A 27,142-nucleotide genomic window follows, 5' to 3' on the forward strand; every position below is an offset into this window, starting at 1 on the left:
GTCCTTCAATCTAACACATTGGATAGTCTAATCTAGAGTCGGTGTATAATGAGTCACGCCAAGAGTGAAGCCAAACAAACATTACGATGCTATGAAAGGTCCACGAAAGGTATTGGAATAAAATATAAAATTTAATCGAATAAATGATCATAAACACACAGTGAGCATTAAAATGTCATGGAATACGTTTGATAATGATCAGTAATGAGAATTTCTAATATTTTTTGTTAAGATAATTTGACAAAGTCACACTAATGAATTACTATAGCCGCTATTTTTTTCTCGCTACACGGTAACCGCGAAATACTCAATAATGACTACAAAGTAAGCATTTTCGAGGGAGACTGGGACTACCCATTAAATGAGTAAAAATATTACCTATTTATGAGTATTTGTTACTTAAAAATGAATACTTACTACTTATTTTTGTAGTTGTAATTACTCATAAATGGGTAAAATTTCACTCATTTAATGGGTAGTCCCAGTTTCCCTCGAAAATGCTTACTATGTAGTCATTATTGGGTATTTTTCGGTTACCGTGTAGTCATTGATGTAGAATTCCTTTGTTGCCAAGTGAAAAGAAAGGAGATCTTTCGAAAACCGTGATGCGAGTTCAACTGTTTTTCTCTTGGCGTGACGCATTATACAACGACTCTAGTCTAATCATAACAAGTAAGTATGAGTAAAACGAATGGAATACGGAACCAAAAAAGGGAGAAACAGAAAATAGCATCTCCGCTAGGAGACAGACAGAGAAAGTCGGTAAAACGTAAAAATACTCATCCATTTGGATTGAAGTTGCAAAAGCATCGCGTTCGATCAAATAGAGATTGCTGACGTTTATCGTACGCACACTACGTCACGTATACGTATATGCAAAATAGCGGAAAATTTTCCCGATGAAAACAAATCACTGACACAATCATACTTTAGCAATCTCTATTGACTAACTACACGGGAAACAAAACATAGGTATTGAACATTTTTCATTACTTAAAAACTGTGATTCTCGGTAGGAAAAGTGAAAAATCGGTAGTTTTGAACCTTTCGTCTGTGAATCGGTAGGCATCCCGAAAATCGGTAGGACTACCGATAAATCGGTAGGTATGGCCACCCTGTCAGCAGACTACATTGGTGAACTTTACACGATTTAGGTTAGCGACTGAAAGTCAATTTTTATTTGTTATATGCGACAATTAAGCAAACCCCACACGCATCAATATATTGACGCGAAGGGGAATTATTGACAATAAAATTGATGATGTGAATTCAGAAATATTGTCAATCTCGATATATTGACGTCAATATCGAATGTATTGACAATACGATTATTGTCAATAAAAGTAATCGTGTAGGGTCCACTTTAGAAGATACTGAGAGGTTAGCACATATCATCGGCAAGAGACGTGCGTGTGAGAAAATTTGCGAAAAAATCTAAGGGCACCGGTGGGATTCGAACCCACAATTCCCATTCAGTACACGGGTGCATTGCCAATTATACAACGGTGGACCTATGGTCTACGGATGTATTTGGCTAATGACATATGACTTTCGAATCCGTTTCCCTCCCTAGTCTTTTTGCGCAAGCGTTCTCAATACACAACAATCGTCTATTACCGACGATATGTGCTTGTACCGCAACCACTCAGTTTACACGATGAATATGGCCACCAATTCAGGCTACTATGTCACAGTACAATATGTAGTGTTGCCCTGAAAGTATTCGATTGATTATATTAGAATGTTATCGGTTTCGAAATCAACTAATAACTAATTATCTTGAAGTTCAATCAAAAAGTGATCCAGGGTAAAGTTGTAGTCGATTAAATTTCACAAAAGAACAGATAACAAGCTTACTCGTAAATCATAATGGAAAAATGCTAGGACGATGAGAACAAAATGTTCACTTTTTGCATAGTAGGGGAGAACGGTACATAACGCACCCCCGGGGTAGGATACACTTTTTCATTAACTTCCCTCCCCTTGGCTAGTTTTTGCACCTTGTTGCTGGTGGGCGGACTTAATTTCATGCTTTTTAGTGGAGTGTTGGAGACGGTAGGCTTATGGCCGGCGTTGCTGGCTCATGCAGTGATAGAATGGCGCCATGGGCAGGCAATCGGGATTACTAAGCTTCCCCTCTCTGATAAATCACTGCATGAGAGAACCAAAGATGTAGTCTAGCAGTGATATTATCACACTTGTTACTCCTTTGATTGAGAGCCGCCTCGTAGTACGCTTACGTATAGGCACCAGCGTTGCCAGCTATACCGATATATCGGTATTTATACCGATTTGCAAACTTGATACCGATGTACAGATAAGGTTTCTCAGAATACCGATTTTTGAGTTTTTATACCGATTTATACCGATATTTTTAAATTTAAATTGTATTGCCTACTCACACTTAGCTGTCAGGAGAAACTATTATAAGAGACTTTAATCTTTTTGAATATCTTCCGTCTTCTCACATCCGTTTTTTTTTTCAACTTCCCCGGAACTTCAGGGATGCTTCCAGAGCTTTGTTTCAGTTCCATTAGTTTTAGGAAGTCTACAGGAACTTTTAATAAGTTCTGAAACTTCAGAAATGTCTAAATTTTTGGGTTAGTTTAAAGATCTGTAAGAGTAAGTTTTTTGGGGCCTCATAGCCCAGTCAGTAAAGGCACGGTATTACCAAGCCGGAGGCGGCGGGTTCGATTCCCGGTCCGGTCGACGGAATCTTTCGGGTTGGAAATTTTCTCGACTTCCCTGGACATATAGTATCATTGTGCTTGCCACACAACATACACATTCATGCATTGGTATTTGCTTCAAAAGCTCTCAATTATTAACTGTGGAAGTGCATTTAAAACACTAAGTTAAGAGCACGCAATAAGCTAATATGCGATAAATAATAAGCTTGATATGCGAAAAAAAAAGAAGAAGAAGGGTTAGTTTCTATACATTAAAGACAGTTACATTAATTTCATAAATGTCCAGAGAGCTCCAGTTACCTTAAGGTAACATCATAAATATTTTGGGAACTTCACAAGTCCGAAGAACTTCAGGGAAATTTAATAGTTTTCATGACAGTTCCATTCGTTCCAGGCGAATTGAGATAAATTTAGGGAAGCTTAGAAAATATTAGTATAGATCAATTAAGTTCAAGGATATTAATGAAACTTTAAAGTACTTCCGAGAAAGTCAGGGGATTTCCGAAATCTTCAGCAAAGTTCAGAGAGGTTCATGAAATGTTTGGAAAGATAAGGTAAGTTACATGAGTTATTATAAAATGGAGAAACAATTAAAGGAAGATCCGTGCTTGTAATGGCAGTTTGAAGAACTTTTCAAAATGAAAAATAATCGGGAAGATCAGAGAATTTCAATGCTGATGTTCCAATAATGTCATGAATTTCAATGCTGATGTTCCATTAATGCCATGAAAATTGTGAGGACACTTAAGAACTTAAGCAGCACAAATCTGTGACAGATAAAAGTTGCATGAAGTGTGCATCTAAGGAAGTTCCGAAATCTTCACCAAAGTCCAGAGACCTTCAAAGAAGATTTGATATTTTCCCGTAGTTTTATTGAAGCTCCGAATACTTCGATAACGATTAGAGAACTTTTAAATAACCCCATTAACATCAGGAAAATTGCAAGAATTTTCAAGGAGTTGCGAGAGTGCATTTCAGGAATCTTTCGAAAATTTCAGAGACATTGCGAGGTCTTCAGGGATATTTTATGGATATCAGAAAAACTGATGGTTCATTAGAACATGCAATAGACTTCAGGGAGCGTTTTGCTAATATTCCCCAAACATCTCTATCTTTCGGAATGTTTTTCCATATTCTCCTTTAAATTTCTTACGACAGTTCCGTAATCTCTCTGGCATCGGACTTACTCCAAAAGTTTCTCCCGATCTACCTTCCAGCGTCTGCAGGAAGTTTCTTTCGTCTTCTCCATCGAATTCTCCCAGAAGTTTCTGTCGTCTTCCTCTGAAAGTTTCTCCATAATCCATTCTCTGTTGCTTTTTTCCGACTTTTTTTTGGAATATTTATCCGAATATCTTCTCTCATCCCCTGGAAATAACTACTCCTGGAATTTGCTTTGGATTTCCGAAGCTTTTCTTGCTTCCTCTTGTTTTTTTTTCTTCGAATGGTTCGTTAAATTTTCGCTAGAAGTTTTTCAATAGTCGTCCTGGAAGTTCTCCGGATGTGTTTCCAACTTTTCACAGAACATTCTTCAAACTTTCTCCAAAATAGCTTCTTTATTTTTACATTGGAAGTTTCATCGACTTCGTTCAGAAGCTATTTTAATGAATCCACGGAAATTAGAGAGTAAATTTTCCGTTCTTAGTCCAAAAGTTTGGATTTCCTCGGTAATAGTAAATACCAATAAATACCGGTTTTGAAACATTTGATACCGATAAGCATGAAAATAATCTGGCAACGCTGATAGGCACTGACGTTGGGTGTGATACTGGCGGGTTTTGCCGCAAATCACTCTTATTTTTTACGCAGATAGATTTACTTGGGTTTGCAAGGGAATTATACCATTGAAATATTTCAGAAAGTGCCAAACAGTATTCCTTCTACTTGCGTGACAAGCTTTCATTGTTGTTTTCATTGAGGTATGACTCAGGGAACAATGTTAAACACCATTTATGTACATGGTATTGTAACTAATCTTATATGTGCTTTATTTTGATTAGGGATAAGTGTTTGAACTATGACTCGGGATTTCCACTGTGGTGTACTTCTATTGTGACATACCCATATGTATGTTTGTGGTGCGACATAGTGGAAGCGTGAGAGCGTATTTGGAACATTTACCCTATATATATACAATTTAAAATTAGCTTTGAAACTAACTTCAAAGTGAAGCATTTTAGTCAGTTATTTATTAAATAAGACTAAATAATCATCAAATGAACTTCAATTAGAGAATTCAGAAAGTTAATTAGAAATAAGAGATAGGAAGCGGAAGGTCCGCTTAAGGAGGCAACTAGCCTTTAGAGTTGTATAATAATTCTATTTAGTATATTTGTCAATTACAGGCAATGTCAATAGCAGTCATATCTTCAATCAGGCGCTTACGAATAAGTGAAGTTTTGGGAAAGGTGTGTTAAATATGTTGATAGGTTTGAAATAAGAATTGGGATTGTTGTGCTTTAGTTTTCGGTAAGGTATGATGTTTCAACTAAACCCTTTTGAGCCAATTTCCAAAAATCAAATTGATTGAGTGATTTATTGAAAGACACCTTCATTGAAACATTGCGTTGCGCATAATCTAATCACAATTGCTGCAAATAGTGCTTGAGGGGCCGGCAGGGCTGAATACGGATCAAAACTAACTAACCAGTGTAGAGTTTAAGCAAGTGTATGCTGCCACTGTGATCACTACAAAAATACAGATAGCAAGCTTGCTCGTTAATCATAATGGAAAAATGCTAGGACGATGAGAACAAAAAGTTTACTTTTTACATAGTACTTCCCATATAAACTTCAAAGGGCCAGTGCAGTATGAGATCGCAATCAAATGAGCACAAATTTTGGAGGAATTATCAGGACCTGCTTTAGAATCGATTGTCCGGAGCAAAATCCATATGAGTAAGGCTTTGTTTTATCAAGCCTCAATTTTTTAACGTCCCTTTGGAAATCATTTAGATTAACCTATACTGAACCAACCTTACCATATAAGTTTTCTAAACATTTATCACAAGTCTACATCTAGAAATTCTTTGGAATATTTTGAATTCTCCTCTCATGCAATGCTGCATTACACGAATCCTAATTGAATGTATAATTTAAAATAAACCAAAGCTGTTCATTCCTGTGGAAGCTTCCCATAAAATTGTACGTGCATGGAACTTCCATAATTTAATGCACTTCGCCACATGCAAAACCGCCATATTATCGCGATAAGTCAGTACAAGATTGATTGAAGCGGTTTAGCGTAAATTATTCACCCCAACAAAGCAGAAGGAGGAAAAGGGAGAGAGAGAAAGCATATCACCATAAGTAAACTAATACACCCGTTGCAAATTTCCATCCCATCAGAACTGATTTTGTACTCGATCAAAGCTTTATGGACGTTCTGTTTTTTTTCTGAGAGCACCAACCTACAGTAGATGGCCAGAAGTCGAAACAGCAAGAACAACACGAAGAAGTGGCACATGCCAGTCCATGCCATGCTCGTTTGATGTTGCATAGATGAATGCTTAGTGATGTGGCAAAGTTTTTCACAGCATTTTTCCCTCCGACTTTTCCAGTCGAATGGATTCTAGGTAGCACCCGTCTACCTACCTACATGAAAGGGATTCACTTTCTCAAACTGGTTCAGCTTTCCGAGCACACCCTTCGGGGTGTTTAGACTTCTGTTCTTCGTGCCGGTAGAGGGTACGTGTTTGAATGTTTTATGCTGCTGCCATCCATGATGGCATTTTTGTAAAAAGGATACATATATATGCAAACAACACCAGGGTGAACACGAGCGCATTTAACGAACGATTGCGCGCGTGCAATATCGATTTCCGAAAAGAAAAACAATTTTCCACCTGAATCAAACGCACGCCATGCGAAAAGATTGCAAATTTTTGTGATTATATATGCACACGTGATGCTGCATTTGGAGTTTCCTGATAGCCAAGTCAGGAAGGGTATGGTCCAAACTACCCTTGGGGCCGATTTTATATTTTTATTGTGGGGCTCCCTATGATTTGATATCAATTTTAAAATTCTAGGTAGGGGAAATGTTGGCTTCCTTAACCTATTATGGCCAGGGGGTAAACAAAGCCCACCTCAAGATTTGGCCAATAGATGCTCTGAAACACAATGTATCCACATGCCAAAATTGAGCTCGCAAGGACGATGAAGTAATGAAATTGGGTTGTTAGCGGAATGCTTTAATAAAACAGCAAAAACTACAATGTGTAGAAACTGAAATCGATTCTACACATTGTAGTTTCATTTTTATACCTGTGATCTTGACATTTTTACCTATGGGATGAGTACTTAAGGGGGTTAGGTTTTTGATAAGTTTTTAGTGGGAATGACACTGATGAAGACTGCACATTGTAGTCGAAATACGTATCTGTCAAGGATACCAAAATTATTTAAGTGGAATGGAAGATAGCCCTTTTTTGCTGTTTTATTTACTCACAAGGACGTTGTTTACCCCCTGACGATAATAGGTTAAGGTATTGCCGAAGCCATCGTTTCCCCTACTTGCAATAATACTTTTTCGTTTAATTTATTTTTCTAGCCTGGTTTTATTTTAACATACATTTAAACTGAATGAGCTAGATCTGTTTACGACTCTTCAGACTTGCGAATTTGTTAATCGAAGTGTTGATATCAATCTTCATCAATATTTCGTACTCAATATTCATGATTAGTAACCAATATTTTGGTTTATAGCATCCCTAGCATTCTGTCTAGGGCCAAGGTAGCAGAGGAGTGTGAATCGGATAGGAAACGGAAGCTGCAGGATAGAAAGCTAAACAGACTACGACACGAGTCTCAACGGAGACGGACGAAACACCGAACGGGTGAGCAGATCCCATCAACCATCACCACGACGCCGAGGGTTCACGTAGAAACAGCGATTACCAAGACACTTCCAACATCATCACAGAATACGGTTAGGACTATCACATCGAACATAATCAAGGACGGACAGGAACAAAGTCGCGCCAACGAAAAGGAAATTCGGATTGTAAAGGGCTGAAAAGTAAAGCAGTATACTACGTGAAAGCAAACAAGGGCAACGCGGTCGTTATCATGGACAAGGACGATTACGACAATCAGATGACAATGAAGATTAACAGCGGACCGTATAGACAGTTACGAGTAGACCCCTTACAGAACATAGTGAAAAGCGTGGAGAAAGCACGGAAGGAGTGCAAATCGATATTAGGAGATGGAGCAGGTCGTTTACAGGAATCCAATCCCATTTTACTCAGGATCAAAGGTCTCCCCAAAGTTCACAAACCGGAGAATGAAATGAGAGGTGTCTGTAGTTGGTTCCCCCACCCACAAATTAGCGAAGTGGCTAGCCACAGAGTTCCAGAGTATGCCGAATCAGTTTCAGAGTAAAGCACTTAGTAACACCCAGAAGTTCGCCCAGCAACTACAATCTTCAGGAGACATCAACGAGGACGAGATTATGGTATCTTTCGACGTCATAGCTCTTTTTCCCAGCATACCAGTCAAGGAAGCGAACAACCATTTAGAGGACTGGCTATTAACACAACGAGAGGATGCAGCATGGAGAAACAAGGTTCGGACGTACCTTAAGCTGACCTGCCTTTGTATGGAAGAGAACTACTTCTCTTTCAGAGATATGTAACTTCTATAAGCAAACGAGAGGAGCCCCAATGGGAAACCCCCTATCCCCCTTCATGTGTGAACTTTTCATGGCCAACTTGGCGACAATTCTGAACGAGAAAGGACTATTACCAAACCGTTTGGTGGAGGTTTGTTGACGATATCTTCAGCGTAGTTAAACGGGAAGCCCTTCCACAAATTTTAGATGAGATCAACAGAATTCACAAGGATATCAAAACTAGGTAGAAAAAAACGAAAAACTCGCATTTGTCGATCTTCTAGTCATCAGGGAATCGCTTGAATACGAAATTTACTGAAAGCCAACAAGCACCAAAAGAGTTATCCCCTATACTTCCAACCATTCGTACCAGCAGAAATTGGCCGCCTTCCACCACATGATTCATCGGATGCAGACTCTTCCACTCAGCGATACAGGAAAGGTTAAGGAATTACAGTACATCTTAGAAACAGCGAGACTCAACGGATACAAGAAGACCGCAATCCAGGAAATCATCGATAAAAAAGCGAGAATTCTACAAAGGAGATTATTTACAACCCTCACCGCAGCACCTGAACCCTTGAAACGAGTGTCCGTTCCATTTGATCAAGATATTACTTGTAAGCTAAGACCACAGGTAAAACAATTCGGATTAGATTTAGTTTTCAACAGTAGACATAACCAGTTGAAATCATTGTTAGGATCCACTAAAGACCCAGTTAATGCTTTAGGTAAATCAGGTGTATATAAAATAAGCTGTAATCATTGTAACAAAGTATACGTAGTACAAAACAAGAGAACTTTAGCAACTAGATTTAAAGAACATATAGCGGAGGTTAATTAGGCCTAAAACCACAGACAAACAGACGTAACTCTTCATTGTGTATCTTCGTTCATGCATTTAACGGTTGATTTGAATATTATCAGTTCCGCGAACTACTCGCCGCAGCGCTGGCATCGGATCACTTTGACGTTTCTATATATTCTATAGAAATATTATGCAATATTGTTTACGAGTTAGCGATCAAGCTTGTTTTCCGCGAGAAGCCAGATAGATGTCGTTACTGAGGTTATATGTTTTGAGATACTATGTTTTCAAGAACAAGTTTTTCAAAGAGTTACGTCTGTTTGTCTGTGCTAAAACCAAGAGGAAAAAGGCCTAACATATTATCTCAAATCAAAGGTTGCAGAACATATCTTCACAGAGGACCACCAACTATCGACGGAAGACATCACGATTTTACGGACAGTATCTACACCATGTAAATTGTAATTGTAATTCAAATTTACTCAACAGGGATCAAGGAAACGGACACACATGGCTTTTCAAGTTCCTACCTAGGACACATCAACGATTATGCAGCGGAGTACCTGCTCCTACAGGATATTATATTTAAGTTTACCTAGCTCTAAGTGAAAAAGTACCTGTGTTAATATATATTCGGTAAAATGCGATGTTTTTCTTCAGTCGAGTATTAGTACAAGACACTGAAGAAGTCTGCACATTGTAGACAAAATACGCGTATCTGTCAAGGATAAGCAAATAAGGTAGTGGCATTTTAATCTATCTTGAGCAGCTGGTGGTCATACTTGAAATAAATATCCTGAGGATTATTTCCACATTTGGAAAAACCCATTTCCCAGATAGTAATTTTGGATTCATCATATCCTTCACCCAACCGGGGGATGTAAGATTTGTTAACAATTATGTAGGACGCACGTGAGTGCCATAACCATCTCTTCGGAAGCAGTCTGCGTTATCGCCGGTATGATCCCTATCGGCATCACCCTGGCGGAAGACAGCGAGTGCTACAGGCGGAGCGAAGCCGGAAGAGTACGGAAAGTTGTGAGAGTGGAGTCATTGGCTAATTGGCAACAGGAGTGGAACACGACGGAGAATGGTAGATGGACACATAGACTAATACAGATTCTTTCGACCTGGGTGAACAGAAAACACGGAGAAGTCAACTTCCACCTAACGCAGTTCCTGACTGGCCACGGCTGCTTCAGGAAATACCTGCATCGGTTCGTCACCCCTCTGTCCGGAGTGTGGCAACGTCGATGAAACGCCGGAGCATGTGGTCTTCGACTGTCCAAGGTTCGTCCTTAACGTGGAGAATGTCGTCGTTGAAATGTGTCAAGAGGAGGGCACTTGGAATGCCGTCAGCAGGGCAGGCACGCAGATTATGTTGGAGCTGCAGCGTAAATGGAGAGAAGAGCAGTGCCAGCTAGCGCTGAGAGTACGACAAGTGCATGAGCACAGCCACCCCCCCGAAGTAGTCGGTTCACAGTGGTCCCGGGGGGATCCAGGCAGAGGAGAGAGTAAGGAATGGGTTTTGGTGGAACTGCACTAGGCAACTAGTGGATACCACACCGTGCCAACTTCACTACAGGCCCGGCTTCTTGAAGCTTTCCTAAACCTTACTATATAAAAAACACACACGCACACATGGCGTGTTTGTTTCTTTATATTAATCTGGTGCTTGCTATTCTATCCGTTCCAATCGACATAATTAATCATGTTTTGTTGTTTTTGACATCATCCACATCCAGAGGGCCAGTCACTTTCGAATGTATGGGAATGGTAGGAAACCATTTGGAAATGCATGAAAATTTTCAGTTTTTATTCATTATCGTCTTTATGAGCAGATTTAGATGCACAAAAATTGCACGAACACATTACTATGGTGATAAGATAAACACTCGTTTATTTGTTTCCTTCTGTGAAAGCATGTTTAGTCACAAATCTTGGATTTTCTGATATTCTCTATACTGCAAAAAGTTTTTTCCTACCACTGAAGGGGCGACATCTCTCGGATCTTCAGTATAGCTACTACTCATATCATATAATTAATTGTCCAAAACGGGTTGAAAATGTTTTTACAACGCTCCAAACTTCTCAGGTGAGTGTGACTATAATAGCAGTCTCTTTTTCTTCGGCAACCTCTCCATTTGAACTGCATGTTAACCAACTGTCCTATTATCAGCAACTCGAAATGAGCTGTTTTTTGTAATGCGTATATTTCATATGAAGGAAAACATGACGTCCCAAAAACATAAGAGCTTATTCAGGCAAACATATGCTTCTTCAGCTAAGAAAATGCCTTATTTAGTCTTTAATCAACACAAATTGTTTGTTGGGGTAACAGGTTTGATCAGTAGTAAAAAAAAATATCAGATTTAAGCTGATAGACTAAGGGATCGAAGCGAAAAAGATTTGGTGAGAAAATACAGCGAAATTAACGTTTAAATTTTGGTTGTCGAAAACGGTCAATGGGTGCCGAAGCCATCATTTACCCTATTATTTGTATTATAAACTTATGAAAAATGCAAACTTTTGGAATGTTTAAAACTATGAACAAATTGACAAAAATCGTAAATCGAGAACTTTTGGTAACATTTTTGAACATTTTGCTGGTACGCTTCCACACAGGAACCAATATTTAAGACATTCATTCTAACAACACTTCAAGGAATTCGATAGAAATCCTAAAAAAAAAAAGGTGTCGAGTCGATTTGGATTGGAAAGCGCCCGAAGCAGCCTCTCTCATCTAATCAACAGGATATGGCTTCAAGTGCGGTGCCACATATGCGTTCCTTCAGCCTGGCGTTCTATTCATCAGCCCAGCCCGCCCAGTGCGTCGTCGTCATTATGGCAAATTTCCACCATCTTTATTCCCATTAATGCAAAATGGTGAACTCACTCGGCATATCCCTTACTATGTAAACTCATTTGAAAAAGCGTGCCACTGCCACGAGCTTTCATGGCTCGTATGCAACTGAATGGCAAATGGAGCACAGTCACACTCACGGTGCAATACAATTTATAGGTTTGGTTGTGCTGGCTCACAAAAAGGAAAATGCTTTCATTCACATTTTTGTTTTCCCTTACATTTTGCCACTGCACCGGGGAAGCTGCAGTGCGCCTTCTTTGTGTGTGCATACCCACTCTGTAGACCGATGAGGATAAACGCAATTAAATAGTCTGCACATCCACTGTAGAGCGTACAGCGTATGGCAAGTACTACAATATTTTGAAAAGTGCTTCAAAAGGTCGTAAAAAACTGCATCAAGTCAAACAAATTTAATTACGATTGTATGCCATAAAAAGAATGAGGAAGATTTTCAGTGGATGCTTTTGGTGCTTAATAAGTCATTAGGAGTTGAGAAGTTTATTTTGATTGCTATATACCTTGTTGAAATTTGAATTTCAGGATAATTTGATAAGGGAGAATTCAGTAGTAAATATTAACGATGAAGTGTAGCTTTTAATATACTGAAATGTAAGCGACGGACTGCGGAAGGTGACACCGATTATTTGAAGACTACATATATCGTCAGTTTCGATCAATACTGGCACAACTCAAAATGTGCGAATTCTCATAATCAACGTTTTAACATTTAATTTCAAAAAATCCTCTGTGTTAATTTTTAATTTTATGAATCTTTAAAAAAAAAGAATACAAACGGACGTAAATCCTTAAAACGAAGAGATACCGATTTGTTTTCTTCTGCAAACATATGCATTTTGAAAGCACTTACAACTTTGTAAAACATTAAAAATTAGACAATTTTAACTAATAACTTATGTAAAAAGAACGTTTTCAAGGGGATTTTACCGTTTGTACTCCATTTTCCATTTTTGTACTAAAAAAGTAAAGAAACATTCTAGAAGACATCAAAATGTGACACTCAATAGTTTTGTCGCAAATGGCCATGTCCCACTTTTTTGATTTCGCCCACTGTACGATGTTGACTAATTGGTTTGGAACTGCTCTCGGCAAGACGGCTAACGATTGGTTCTTTTTGACATCCTTAATGCCATGACTTTACTGATCCAAGATCTTTCGGCAAGACTTCACTTGCTGTACAATGTTGCGCCAACTAACTTGGTTCGTGACTGCTTGTCTCCAGTTTCTTGAGCGTCCCTCAATTCCTAGATCTTGTTCCACTTAGTCCAACCACCCAGCTCGCTGCGCTCCTCTGCGTCTTGTATCGGTCGGATTCGAGACAAACACCATTATTGCGGGATTGTTGTCCGGCATTCTTATAACGTGTCGAGCCCGTTGTACCGTTCCAGCTTGAGCTAAGTTCTGGATTCTGTGATCGTATATTATACTTGTGCCATCTCGTGGTTCATTCTTCTACTCCAAACGCAGTTGGATCATGGTCCTAAGCCCACAACGTTCAAAAACTTGCAGGGCTTGCAGAACCTCCTCGAGCATTGACTACCCTAATAAAAATAACTATAAAAGAGAGCTTAACGACGTGTTCGGGATATCATCCAAACCATTTGTGGGATAGTTTACCCATGTAATTTTCTGTGTGATGAGAGCAAGACACGTAAGCGATCTTTTTAACATACGAATCAGTTGAAAGAAACGCGAAACTCAATTCAATCAAATGTATTTTCCATCGAGTTGCACATGTTTGTTTACGAGAATGTTTGTTTACGTTCCCTGATTTACGTCAAAGATGAATTATTTGTTGAAAGATGTGTTTATTTCTGGTGCTGTACTGTTGGTCTTATCAGTGTTTTGTACATGGTGCATATAGTAGGGGAACGAAGGCTACCAGAACTCATGCGAGATCTATTGCGCTCGGTTCCTATAGCCAACAGATAGTTTGTCGTTGGCGTATTCACCTTTAAAGGTGAATTCCGTCTTGAGCGATATTTCACACGCGGGGCGAGATTTTTCGTAGGTACGGGAACGAGAGAACGAGAGAAGTACTTGTTGTCTCTCACATTCCAATGCAAATTTTGCTCTGCTCCGCTAATCCACGGTCAGATCTGAATACACCATAATGGAACCTTCACGTTTTAACCTAGTGCACTTACTGCTCTTCCACCGTCAGGAACGTTCGTTTTACAAAGGGATAACATTTTGACAGAGTGACAAAAATATGAACAGGTACCTTAGAAGACTAGAAGAGCAGCAATTTGCTGGTCCATACTACATTCAGCTCGTGTGTTAGACGAATAAGGCGTAATATTTACATTTTGAGCAGTTCCACTCCTCCCTTAGCTCAGTTGGTAAATGCGCAGCTACTGAGCAAGATCATGCTGGAGGTGGATGGGGTCGATTCCTGGCCCTTTCAGGCATCGTTAGCCCTCAATTAAGAACTGTAGAAGTGCATCTAGAACACTCAGTTGAGAGCACGCAATAAGCTAATATGCGATAACGCCAAATGACGAATCGGAAAAACTCGACATTCTCCGTTTATGCATAAAACTTTGCATAATTCTGTGTTATGAGCAATCCTTCACATTTTTACAAAAAATCGGTCATTTTGTAGGCGCATTTCGCGCCAAATCTAATCGAAACTGGCAACAACCTCTCAGATTTCAATGAAACTTTCTGGATGTGTGGACCTTGACTAAATGAGCCACTTTGCATATACTTAGTTTTCCAAAATTTATCTAGACTAACCTTTGAGAAGGGCCAAACTTTTTTGCCGATCTTTAAAAAAAAATATTTTGGAAAAATTACAACTCCTACATAAATGTGTTGTATGGATGACTTTTAGGAAATTGTCCAAATTATAAAAAAAAATACTGAAAAAAATTCCATTACAGAGCTGCATTGAAAAAAAACGATTTTTAAAGTTTGAAGTCGATTTAAAAATTGCTATGTTTGATTTGGATGAAACATTGTCTCAATATTGGTAATTATGTTTACTACCAAACGTCCATACATTTCGAGATGCATGTGATAAAGTAGACTACGGCAAAAATAAATAAAAAAAAAAAACATTGCGAGATGGGCACTTTTAAGGAAAAAAAAAATTCCTAACAAAAACTTTTTCATGCCTGACCTGATTTTTTTAAATTTGCCATTTTCACACAGAACTTTACGCAAAATCCAGTACGCTTTTATGTAATTTCTACACAGGAAACAATATTTATGACATTTTAAATCGTTACCTGCACAAAAATTACGTAACAAAGCTTGTTAACGAGAGGTTTAAAAATATGACCGAATGTTGAAGTTCTACGTCAATTTTTAAGTGTCCATGGTTAAAAATCCTCAAGAAGTTTACATTTTTCATGAGCTTTATTTGAAAAATAAATTATAAATATTCATGATAAACTTTACGAGAAATATCATTTTTAAATATTTGTTTTTAATTTTTGCTCAAAATAGCAAACAAAATACCGCGTATATTTTTCCAAGAAAGACTTAACTTCTCTAAACAACTTAACAAGCCATCTAATTCTTTACCAGTCTCCTTTAGAAGCCTCTTTTGGAAGCCCCTTTTATAAGCCTCATGTAAAAGCCTCTTTAAGAAGCCTATTTTAGAAACCTCTTTTAGAAGCCTCTTTTAGAAGCCTTTTTTAGAAGCGTTTTTTAGAAGCCTCTTTTAGAAGCCTGTTGTGGAAGTCTCTTTTAGAAACCTCTTTTAAAAACCTCTTTTAGAAGCCTCTTTTAGAAGCTTCTTTTAGAGCCTCCTTTAGAAGCCTCCTTTAGAAGCCTCTTTAAGAAGCGTCTTTTAGAAGCGTCTTTTAGAAGCCTCCTATAGAATCCTCTTTTAGAAGCCTCTTTTAAAAGCCCATTTTAGAAGTCTCTTTGAAAAGCCGCTTTCAGAAGCCTCCTGCACAAGCCTCTTTTAAAAGCCTCTTTCAGAAGCCTATTTTAGAAGCCTCTTTTAGAAGCCCATGTTAGAAGCCTCTTTTAGAAGCCTCTTTTAAAAGCCTCTTTTAAAAGCCTCTTTTAGAAGCCTCTATTAGAAGCCTCCTGTAGAAGCCATTTTTTAGAAGCCTCTTTTAGAAGCCTCTATTAGAAGCCTCATGTAAAAGCCATTTTTTAGAAGCCTCTTTTATAAACCTCCTGTAGAAGCCTCTTGTAGAAGCCTCCTTTAGAAGCCTCTTTTAGAAGCCATTTTTAGAAGCCTCATATATAATCCTCTTTTAAAAGCCTCTTTTAGAAGCCCATTTTAGAAGCCTCTTTGAAAAGCCGCTTTCAAAAGCCTCCTGCACAAGCCTCTTTTAAAAGCCTCTTTCAGAAGCCTATTTTAGAAGCCTCTTTTAGAAGCCCATGTTAGAAGCCTCTTTTAGAAGCCTCTTTTAAAAGCCTCTTTTAAAAGCCTCTTTTAGAAGCCTCTATTAGAAGCCTCCTGTAGAAGCCATTTTTTAGAAGCCTCTTTTAGAAGCCTCTATTAGAAGCCTCATGTAAAAGCCATTTTTTAGAAGCCTCTTTTATAAGCCTCCTGTAGAAGCCTCTTGTAGAAGCCTCCTTTAGAAGCCTCTTTTAGAAGCCATTTTTAGAAGCCTCCTATATAATCCTCTTTTAAAAGCCTCTTTTAGAAGCCCATTTTAGAAGACCATTTTAAGAGCCTCTTTTAGAAGCCTCTTTTAGAAGCCTCCTTTAGAAGCCTATTTTAGAAGCCTTTTTTAGAAGCCTATTTTAGAAGCCTCTTTTAGAAGCCTATTTTAGAAGCCTCTTTTAGAAGCCTCTATTAGAAGCCTCCTGTAGAAGCCATTTTTTAGAAGCCTCTTTTAGAAGCCTCCTGTAAAAGCCATTTTTAGAAGCCTCTTTTATAGGCCTCCTGTAGAAGCCTCCTTTAGAAGCCTCTTTTAGAAGCCATTTTTAGAAACCTCCTATAGAATCCTCTTTTAGAAGCCTCTTTTAAAAGCCCATTTTAGAAGTCTCTTTGAAAAGCCGCTTTCAGAAGCCTCCTGCACAAGCCTCTTTTAAAAGCCTCTTTCAGAAGCCTATTTTAGAAGCCTCTTTTAGAAGCCCATGTTAGAAGCCTCTTTTAGAAGCCTCTTTTAAAAGCCTCTTTTAAAAGCCTCTTTTAGAAGCCTCTATTAGAAGCCTCCTGTAGAAGCCATTTTTTAGAAGCCTCTTTTAGAAGCCTCTATTAGAAGCCTCATGTAAAAGCCATTTTTTAGAAGCCTCTTTTATAAACCTCCTGTAGAAGCCTCTTGTAGAAGCCTCCTTTAGAAGCCTCTTTTAGAAGCCATTTTTAGAAGCCTCATATATAATCCTCTTTTAAAAGCCTCTTTTAGAAGCCCATTTTAGAAGCCTCTTTGAAAAGCCGCTTTCAAAAGCCTCCTGCACAAGCCTCTTTTAAAAGCCTCTTTCAGAAGCCTATTTTAGAAGCCTCTTTTAGAAGCCCATGTTAGAAGCCTCTTTTAGAAGCCTCTTTTAAAAGCCTCTTTTAAAAGCCTCTTTTAGAAGCCTCTATTAGAAGCCTCCTGTAGAAGCCATTTTTTAGAAGCCTCTTTTAGAAGCCTCTATTAGAAGCCTCATGTAAAAGCCATTTTTTAGAAGCCTCTTTTATAAGCCTCCTGTAGAAGCCTCTTGTAGAAGCCTCCTTTAGAAGCCTCTTTTAGAAGCCATTTTTAGAAGCCTCCTATATAATCCTCTTTTAAAAGCCTCTTTTAGAAGCCCATTTTAGAAGCCTCTTTGAAAAGCCGCTTTCAGAAGCCTCCTGCACAAGCCTCTTTTAAAAGTCTCTTTCAGAAGCCTGTTTTAGAAGCCTCTTTTACATGCCTCTTTTAGAAGCCTCTTTTTGGAGCGTTTTTTAGAAGCCTCTTTTAGAAGCATCTTTTAGAAGCATCTTTGAGAAGCCTCTTTGAGAAGCCTATTTTAGAAGCCTCTTTTAGAAGTCTCTTTTAGAAGCCTCTTTTAGAAGCCTCTTTTAGAAGCATCTTTTAGAAGCCTTCTTTAGAAGTCTCTTTAGAAGCCTCTTTTAGAAGCGTCTTTTAGAAGCCTCATTTAGAAGCCTCTTTGATATGCCACATTGAGAAGCCTCCTTTAGAAGCCTTTTATAGAAGCTTCTTTTAGAAGCCTCTTTAAGAAACCTCTTTTAGAAGCCTCTCTTTCTTTTGGAAGCTTCTTTTGCAAACATATTTGGAAGTTTCTTTTAGAACCATCTTTTGGGAGCTTCTTTTACAAACATCTTTTGGAAGCTTCTTTTGCAAACATCTTTTGGAAGCTTCTTTTCGACACTTTCTTTGGAAGCCTGCCCGTCGCTCCGCTCTTCTAACTAAAAAAAACACTGGCACGCAACAAGAAAAAACTAAAATGTTCCGTAAAAAAAAAATATATTCTCTAAAAAATATGTAATGCGCCTATAGAAATATGAAATGTGTCAAAAATCAAATTGCAATGTTTCAGCCCCACACCAAATTAGGCATGTGGGGGCGAGTGTGGGGGTATAAGGAGATAATCATACACCCAACCGGTGGATGTAAGATTCGCTTACAATTATGTGGGATTCATCATCAGAGGATGTTAGTGGAGACCGCATGAACCGAGGATGCGATATACCTAGCTGCGGTCCAATGCAAGAAAATTGGAGACCGAAAAATGTAGAGTGTATTAGAGAGGTAAATTAATTATGTCGAAAAAAAATAGGAAAAAGGTTGCCGACTGGACTCGAACAACGAACGTTGCGATTTTCAGACCTGTGCTTTCTCCACTGCTCTCTCCATGCTTCTGAATAAGGATAGCCTAAAAGCAAACAAGAAGCGCTCATTTCCTCTCACACTCGACTTCGTATGCTTTTTCTGCTGGAGAGATTCGAGGCAAGGGTGTGCGTCGTTCTACCATGTTATACATAAAAATCAAGGCAAATGCTTGCTTGTGTAGGTGAAGGCACAGACAGACCACGAAATAAAAAAAGGCAAAAAACCATTACATCGCCTGCAAGGTCAACTTCTAACATTCGCTGCGATGTTCATGAACAGAGGATGATAGGAACTGGAACTAACATTCAATGTAATAGATTTTTGGTTTGCGTGTAGGAAACAATTTTCTGGACTAAAAAATATGTCTTGCGCTGACTAGCTGAAGTGCCCCATTTTGCCCGTTTCTCCACATTTTCTGGTGAAACTACTAGTTATTTGGCTTTTTATGCCACTTCTGGTTATCTACAGCCATAAAATGCAGTCGGTAGGAAGTGAAGAAAATAAAGTACAACTAATATCATAATTTGCAGACTGCCTATTTTGCCCCATTTCCCCCCATTTTTCCCATAACTCGTGATTTAAGAGGAATAAATAACAGTTCCGCTAGATAGAAAAAACTTCGGCTAGATTTCAGACATAAAACACATCATATTTTATGTAAAAATAAGTCCAACGATTTGATTGGAGCAAGAATCGGATAGTTTAAACGTTGAAAAGTTACTAATTTTGCCTCATTCTCCCCAACACTTTTTAGTAAGGGTAGTTATTAAGAGTTTAGTAAACTGCCGATATATTTGAAACATAAAACACATCTTTTTTTAAGTGAAAATATTACAACGAATCGATTTGCGCATGTATCGGATAGTGTGGACTTTGAGAAGTAGCTTTGGTTTCCTTGTTTTGGAGTGTAAGAATAATATCAAAAAAAATTGAGCACATTCGGAAAAGTGGATGTACTCACTTAGTTTCCAGTTTTTGGCCACTGTACGTTGTATCAAAATCATAATCCATCAAGGTGAATCCTGATCATACAAACCTAACCCTCTAACCTAATTTTCCTCCCGAGATCGTTGTAGGTATTAGGCCATGGCTGGAACCGCTATTGATCCTTAAATATTTGGAATCACTGAAAATTGTACAGTGAGAATGAACGGCCACTCCCAGCCACTGATTCATTGTGTAATTTCACTGGTTCGGATCTATCACGGAGTATAAACCATTGATATGTGCAGTTAGTCTAAGCTAAGCTAAACTCTCTCTCTCTCTGAATTATTCTCAGTGGCCGTGTACCACTAGACAAGAACCCACATTGTACTGATCCGGATTTCATTCGGGTTGTAGAATATTCTCCCCAAATGCGAATGACTTCAGGAAATGACTAGGCTCGCATTGATCCAGAGGTGGATTAATTCAGGTTTCTAACTTCCTCTGTGAGATGATCTTAATTTACAAAGATACATTATGCCACATCATCTCCATTCACTGCACTTAATATCAAGCCAAGTACGACACAACAATCATTCGTCAAAAATCAATTAAAGCATCCCTCATTCTGCACACTTATCAGCAAACTAAAGGCGCCAAATCATTTTTCTTCCTTTTCTTCTGTTTTCTCCACCAGATTTCGTGATCACGGTGAAGGACGTCCGCGTAAGCGTGCCGGCAGCCATTCGCCGAGGTGATAATGCAAATTTGATCTGCCATTACGATATGGAAGGTGCCGTGCTCTACTCCGTCAAGTGGTACAAGGGAAAGCGAGAATTTTTCCGCTACACTCCCAAGGAAAACCCATCGCTGAAGGCGTTCCCCGTGCTTGGCATCACCGTCGAGGTAAGTGCTGCTGACGATATCATCAAGATGGTGGCGGGCGACTGGGGAGTGGCTGGTGATGATGAGTGGAGTGCAGTTCATTTTCCGCATTCTGCTACTTGTTTGCGCACTTGAATGCTTCTTCAAATTGACGAGGAAAAACTTCCTGTTTGATAGATTGGCTCAATACGTTTGTAGCAGAAATGATGGCAGAATTTAAAAAAAAATGTACACCACAATCGTTCAAAACACAATCAACATCAGTGCCAACCACCCAAGTTATGGATATCTAATCCCTTTGAACAACAGGTACCTTTCCCAGTTGCATATGAATTGGCCCTCTTCAGTCGAAAACTTCGACATAACACAACACTGGCAACATATGGCTTTCACTCACAGCAGAAAATATAAAAGCTAAAAAATTGCATCCCTTTTCAGTCATCGTACTCGAGAATATCCAGCCAACGTTTACTACAGCATACTGGGCTCTTTACTGGGTCGTTGCTGTTGTCGTCGGTTGTCCCGATCCCGTTATGCACAAATCCACACAGGAGAGAGTGCCATCCAGAAAAGTTCATAAAACCGACACCCAACACTTGACCGCACTGGACCGTGTATATGAGATGGGCACTGGAGAGAAATGCAACGGAAAAAAATCTTCTACCATCCCTTTGCACCATGCAGTCCAATGTCTAAACTGGTGCAAAACTAACTCTGAACGAACTATTATGTTGTGTGCCGTGTTTTTTTTTTTTTTTTCTTTGCCCTGCACAGGTACTTGCTTTCAAAAAAAAAAGTTTCTCGTCTATGACTCTCACTCGGCTCAACAACGTTACGAAAACTATAACAGATTCAAAAACAAGATGTAGAACAAAATTTCCACCAGGCTAGATTATAATAACGGCGTAGAGAAATTCTAATTTTTTGTTAAAAAAGTGTCTAAGCCAAATTTATATAGTCTCAGCAGTAGCATCAATCGAATCTGCGAAATGATCTAAATGGCCATTTAGATTTGGAAAAAGTGGTACAATCTAGCCAACTTTCTTCCGAACAACAACATCCCATCCACCGCCGAATGATTTAGCACCCCATCGAAGTGAACGCAAACTGCTCCAAATGTTTGTGTTATGCTCTCCTATAGGTGCACACTTGGAAAACACATTTCCTCCAAATATTTTTCCAGCCCCAGCTGAATCCTTTCAACCACGTTGTTGATGCCAGCAGAATAGTGTATTTAACGAAGCATCCGTTTGGCGCTATTTCATCTTGTGGCACCAGCCAGCACCCCCGCCTTCTTTCACTTTAATTCCGGAGGGCAGGCAAACCCAGCCGTTCGATATAACAACCATCAACTCACTAGTGCACACTACTTCCAATATAGCGTCAGCCCGAACGGTCAGTACAGTATGTCCTCTGCTAGCTACCGGTGCTTTTTGTGGGTGGACTCGCGGTAAACATTTGTTCCCTGCATGTGCCCGCCATCGTCGTCCACTCTACTGTCCATCGCCATCAAGCTCAACGACAGCGGAAACGACGACGACGACGACGACGACATCATCTTTCGGCTTTCTGCCTCTCCAGGCTTCCATCCGTTTATAGTTCAAACATATTTGGTATGGGTCAGGACAAGATAAACAAGCGAAAGTCACATATAGAGAACCGTGTTTTCGTGTCGCACTCTTTATCCTGACGCTGGCCAACCGAACCAGAATGACCTCCAAACGAGGATGTCGATGGTGATGCTTCACCACATATCGTCACTAACGTCGTCGTCATAATCATTAGGCTCGTGGGTAGGAAACGTGTGGGGGGGATCTAGCAAGGATGTCAAAATTGTTTCTGTTTTTTACATTGATTTCACTTACTGCTTAGTAGAAAAATTACAAAATTATTTAATTATTTCAAGATTTGCGAACCAATTTTCGCTTTTGCATAAGGATGGAAATTGAGCAGCTGCACGCCAACTGACGAATCGATCAAGCGTTACCTTCTCCGAATTCCATGAAACTTTGTATATTTGTTCGCTATGGGCAATAAACCAAGCTTTTGCTGGAATTCAACCATGTTGAATCGCACCTAATTTTTTCAATAAATGATACATCGAAAACGATTCTTCTAATCTAATCTTAGACAAATTTGTAGGAAGATTGATGGCCTTTTCAGAAAAAAATATACGCGTTAAAAAAACTAAGGGTTGCGGACTACGAGATTGTATTTTGCTTAATAATTAAATTAATAATTTCAAAAGTAATGATTTATAAATTTTATTCTAATATAAAGAAACGTCCAATTCAAAGTTTTTAAATTAGCGGACATTCAATAATGCTCGATTGAGCTTTTATTCGCTAGAAATCGGCAATTGACCTGTTTATTTACAAAAGCAATTACGCCCAAATTTTTAAAAGTTCTCCGGAACTCTGTTAATGCCAGATCAGCTGTAATTACACAGTGAACCAATATACGTTGCTTGGGACTAACAATCATCATCAAGGTGTAAATCCTGGTGATCTAAAACTAGGCAATACCAGTGCCAGCCACGTCCGAATGCTGTTCAAGAAAGGAATGGCTAGGAATATGTTGACGTAATACCCGCTTTAATGAAAGCCGAGAACAGCTCTCCATTTCCACGAGAAATCACTGGAATGTTGAATAAAAGGGTTGGGATTGCAGCAGGAATAGTTTTGTTAAACGATATGCTGGATTGATGTCCTAACGATTCAATAGCACGAAGGAGCTTGGGTCTGCTGCTCAGTAAGCAAAATTGATCGATTTGATACCGGCGGCATCCTCACCGATGACAACAACACCTGCTATTGAAAGGGATTTGATATGGATTTCCGATCAACACGTCTTCCCTAAAACTCGAATACTATTTATTTTACGTACTCGTTCCTCCAACCGAATTTCATTACGCTATATCTCACATTAAGAAAAAAATCTATTAACACTATAACTCTATAATGTGATCGAGCTTGAGATTGAACCCATGATTTTCTGCTCAGTAAAAAAAATCAGTCGCCACAAGGCCACCGAGCTCCTTATATCAAAAAACAATTTCGATCAAGTTCCCGTTCAACTTGCTTTTACTAGATTTTGATCTCGGCGGTGACATCACCGACGACGACAACAACTTCTCTTAAGAAGGATTTGATATGGATCAATTTTGAGGAAGACACGAATCGGGTTGATCATCTCCTTTACCAAACTCCCCTGTTCGGGAGCGATGGTGGGGGGTATATCACCCCCGGCACCACTGGCAAAAGAGATGTCGCCGATTTGCTCACGTACCCTCGATGTGCGGAAACAGTTCTATTGATTGTTTCTCACTCAAGTCGGCATCAAGCATGGGAAAAATCGTTTCATTTTGCATTTACTACTCACTCACATGCATACAACATCAGAAACGAACAGCAGCTTGTGCGGCTCACGGCTCTTACTGATTTCGTCCGTATTCGCTTTGCTTCTATTTTCTTCGATGAACGCAGAATTGAGCAAAACAGACAACTGAGCGTAACATGAATGATTCTGAGTGTAGTAGTGTGGATCATTCCTCTCTTATTATTTTTTCTATGCTGAACCTTTTACGATTGCATTCTGCTGAGTGAGCTGAATGACAATTTTGCAGAAAGAATCACTTTTTATTTTCTAGCTTTACAACATACATTGACACATTTAAATTGCTATTAATATGGAGAAAAAGGTTATACTGTGACACATAAATACAAGCGTCAAACAAATACCGTTAAACTGCTGTGGCCAATTCAAATGATTTAAATCAGTGAGCCAAAAACTATCTGACTCGGCTATTTAAATCGTTAGCATTCGGATTTTACGCATTCAATCTGGTTCTCCCTTGGTAGAGATTATTATTCGGCTGCCTTTAAGTTTATTCTTCTTTCCTTCTACTGCTGTCAGTTCTGAGTCGACCTGCAGACCCAAGTAACATTGTAAGTTTTATTGAGGCTTTAAAGTATTCTACAAGTCTAAATTATAGTCTACAGAACCCTCATAAAACCCAAATTGTTACCCAAGCAGCACACTTCGATCGAAATAAGCTGCTGCAACTTTATTGTGACTGGAATAAGTGGCACACAAGTAACCACAATTGTTCAGTGACATGTGTGCTCCTAGGGTACTTGGGGAGTCACTTGGTTGGAATAATTTACACTCGTTCGGAAATCTGTTTGTAGGTGATGATGGCTATTTTGATTCTGGGGTGCTCGCGCGAGTGAATGAATTTTCCCATGCTTGGTCGTCATGTGACGTAAACATCTAGTCGATAGGTTTCTGGAAAAACGTCTGCTGCCTTTCCTGAAGCAACACGATTGTTCCGTGCTGTTTTGGCCGGATTTGGCATCCTGCCATTACAGAAAAAAGGCCATTGAGTGGTATACCACCAACAACGTGCAGGTGGTGCCAAAGGACAAGAACCATCCCATTAAACCAAGTTGGAATTTGGACGTCTGTTCTCTGTGCCCAAATTAAGTAAACAAGTTCCGTCGATCTTGTTTTCCGTGCTGAGCACCAATGCTACCGACGCCAGGGAGGCAGCTCTCACACATTCATTAGGTATAGGGGAAAAAAAACGTCACGAAAGGCCACGCCCCGCGGGGGTCGCTAAATTCCAATTTAGCGTGACATAATAAATGGATCGCCCTTTGAGTATAAATTTACTCATTCTAACCTACGTAACCTACGTTTTTGCGTATTTGAATGAATGGGATTCAAATATGAGTCAAATTCATTTACCGTGTAGATCCATCGAAAAAACATTCAAGCCGAAGAATGCATTAGCTCCTAAGTAACATTGATCGATTCTCTTCGTCGACTACGTCGATTCTTTCGTTAATTACTTGACTACACAACCGTTTCTTGTCGTGATTCTATAGAACTATGAGTTGAAAATAGCTGGAAGTGCCTATACATGGCCGTAGGGATGCAAAGACAAAATCTACGAAGAGAATCTGTCAATGTTAATTAAGAACTAATGCATTGTTCAGCTTGCTATCATTCGACAGGACACACAGTGGGACAAAATCAAAAAAGTGGGACATGGCTATTTGCGATGAAACTATTGAGTGTAGCATTTTGATGTCTTCTAGAATAAAACAGCAAAAAAAGGTTATCTTCCATTTAATTCCACTTAATTAATTTTGGTATCCATGACAGATACGTATTTCGACTACAATGTGCAGTCTTCATCAGTGTCATTCCCACTAAAGAATTTATCAAAATCTAACCCCTTAAGTACTCATCCCCTAGGTATAAAAGTCATGATCACAGGTATAAGAATGAAACTACAATGTGTTGAATCGGAACCTACCTAACTAATGAAAACCAAAGATTTAAATAAAGTAAAGGAGAAAAATCTATTCAACTCTCTAATAAGGAAAATCCCAAAGGCTTGGTAGCCATCGTAATGAAGTAATGAAATTGGGTTGTTAGCGGAATGCTTAAATAAAACAGCTAAAAAAGGTTATCTTCCATTTCATTCCACTTAATTAATTTTGGTATCGAGGTAATTATTTTTGCTTAAGGGGGATTTACACTCAGATAAAAGAGATAACTTTTTTACGTCTTGTTAAAATTGATGAACGTCTATGGAAACATTGTAGATGAATTCATTTTAAGAAACTTTACCAAGGATGACAATTTTCTATCTCTCAACTGAACGAAGTTATAGGGTGAAAATGGAGTACAAATGGCAGAACCAACTGGTGGAACGATTTTAAATTGGCACACTAGTTGACTAGCCTAATCGATTAACGTACCCCATTCTAGTCAAAATTCTAGTACTACACAATGCTTGTTTTGATTCGCTATGAAAGTTTGACAGATAAAGTGAGGAGTAAGTGGGTTTTCCTATGTTTCGAGGGGTGCATCGATTAGCGTGGGACCGAAGAGAGTACCAGAGCTGAACCAAAAAGTTGAGCACATTTCTTCGGGACCTACTAGTCTTAGAGCTACCTCTATGGTAAAACTCCTTTAAGCCTCTTTTTTTTATAATTATTTTTAAAACTATTCCTTTTTTTTATTTTTCAATATTTTCAATGTTGTAAAAGTTGTAAGTGCTTTAAAATTTCTCATTTCTGCTCAAAAAAGCAAATTGCTATCTCTTCGTTTAAATTATTTGCATCCGCATTTCTATTTTTTTTATAACTATCTTTAAGGGGGTGTATCATGCAGGTTAGCAAGTATTAGAAGCTAAACTCAACGTAATTTTGTTAAGGGGGGAGTACACTTTGATTTTTCAAAAAAAATGCATTTTTTTTTTGCTTAAAATGTTCCTTGGGATGTCTACTTTAATTTAGAAAAGACTCCAAGTCCGCCAGAATATTCCTTACCGCTTTACGAAGCGATTTCCTAAAACATGTAACGGCGCGCTGAGAGAGCAATTTTATCTTTAAACGCGTTTATCTCGAAACGGGGTTTTTCAAACTGGCGTGGGAAATAACTCTAACCAGTTATCATCAAATTTGGATATCGCCTAGGTTTTCTTGTTCAGAATTAAATTCTGCTTTGAAATACGTATCCACATTTTCGATTTTGTCAAAAATGGATTTTTAATCTACAATTTTGTAAACATTTTGGGTGAAAAAATGGACTTTTTTTCCC

The 27,142-nt window shown here is 38.8% G+C and overlaps 1 pseudogene; it reads left to right on the forward strand.

Annotated features, from left to right (window-relative positions):
- Window positions 1-27,142, forward strand: part of LOC135711365 (uncharacterized) — a 74,133-nt pseudogene that overhangs the window by 37,295 nt on the left and 9,696 nt on the right.

This window comes from Ochlerotatus camptorhynchus, unplaced genomic scaffold (assembly GCF_037179485.1).
Source record: "Ochlerotatus camptorhynchus isolate MF236.1 unplaced genomic scaffold, CSIRO-AGI_Acam_v1.1 ptg000037l, whole genome shotgun sequence".
NCBI lineage: Eukaryota > Metazoa > Arthropoda > Insecta > Diptera > Culicidae > Ochlerotatus > Ochlerotatus camptorhynchus.